We start from the raw sequence: 1,626 nt of genomic DNA on the forward strand, positions 1-1,626 counted from the left end.
TATATATACCTGTGTTTCCATTTGTCCTTTGTCAGTTTGTCAGTTTTCTTTGCCGTGTTCCTGTTCTCGCTGTCATGTTCCTGCCCTGTTTTTCACCCGAGTTCTTATCCTCAACCTGGTTTGTTTCGGTCTAGTTTTTCTTCATGCTTTATTTGTGCTTGTCCTGTTGTTTTTTTGTGGATAATTAAAGCCTGCTTTTAGTTTGTACTTCTGGCTCCCTTTTTGTTTGTTCTGCATTTTGGGTCCCCATCCTGCCTCAGATGTAACAGAACAAACTGACCAAACATGGACCCGGCAGAATAATTTTTTGCCATTCCCTTTTCCAATCCCTTCTGGGGAACCTGCCTGGCCTTGGGGGGTCCTCGATCCTTAAAAAACACTCCCAAGCTACTCAAGAAGAAGATCCACGCTTATCCCCCCAGACCTCCTCAGCTCAAGCCCCAGCCCAAGGTCCCACGCACCCAGCTTGCCAGCCACCAGCTTCCCTGCTGGCTGGCTAGCCTCCTGCCTTCTCCTGACCGGAATCCAGTTCCGGTGTTGGGGATCCTAACAGATGCCACTCCAGTTGCGGTGTCGGGGATCCCAATGGATGCCACTCCAGTTCTGGCATCGGGGTCCCTGCGGATGCCACTCCAGTTGCGGCGTTGGGGATCCCAATGGATGCCACTCCAGTTGCGGCATCGGGGGTTCCGATGAGTGCCACATTCTCTGCCCCTGCTCTACGACTCTGTTTGGCGCCCGGGCCGACCCCCGTCTTGTTCCACGACTCTGGTCAGCGCCTGGGCAAACCCCAGTAACCTACTCCATGCCTTCCGGCTGGGCCGACGTCGCAGCCTGCTCCGCGCTTTCCGGTTGGGCCGACACCGCAGCCCGCTCCACGCCTTCCGGCTGGGCCATTGCCTCAGCCTGCTCTACGCCTTCTGGCTGGGCCAACGTCCATGGCCCCTGTACAAGTTCCAGTCCCAGCTCCCCGAGTCCAGTCGGCGTCAGGTCAAAAAATGTCAAAAATGTGACTTTTGACATGTTGAAAAAATGGATGAGAACGACATAGTGTAGTATGTAGAAAAATGTCAATTTTTCACCTGTCGAAAAAATGGCTGAAAACAACTATATTATAGCTTGTAGAGACATGTCATAGTATAGCATGTCGAAAAGAAGGTTAAAAACATCATAATATAGCATGTTGTAAAAATGGCTGAATACCGCATACTATAGTATGTCAAAAAATCTAAAATTTTGACATGTCCAAAAAATGGCTGAAAACTACATATTATAGCCTGTAGAGACAGGCCATGGAATAGCCAGTCGACAAAAGACCCAAAACGTCATATCATGTTGAAAAAATGGTCTAAAAAGTCAATATTTTCAGCGTTTTAGGAAAAGTTTAGCTTGGCAAAAAAAAGCCATACTATAGCCCAGGGAAAAATGGTCAAAAAAGTGATTGCTCCAAATGCTGAAAAAATATATAGAACAGCATATTGAGGCTATTTATAGTATAGCCTCATGGAAAAACTGTCCAAAAAGTCAGTATTTTGAACGTTTTAGGCAAACATATAGTATGGCGAAAAAAAGCCATACTATAGCCCAGGGAAGAATGGACAAAAAAGTGTTCTCTCCAAATGGTGA

The sequence above is a fragment of the Plectropomus leopardus genome, chromosome 9, assembly GCF_008729295.1.
Source record: "Plectropomus leopardus isolate mb chromosome 9, YSFRI_Pleo_2.0, whole genome shotgun sequence".
Lineage (NCBI taxonomy): Eukaryota > Metazoa > Chordata > Actinopteri > Perciformes > Serranidae > Plectropomus > Plectropomus leopardus.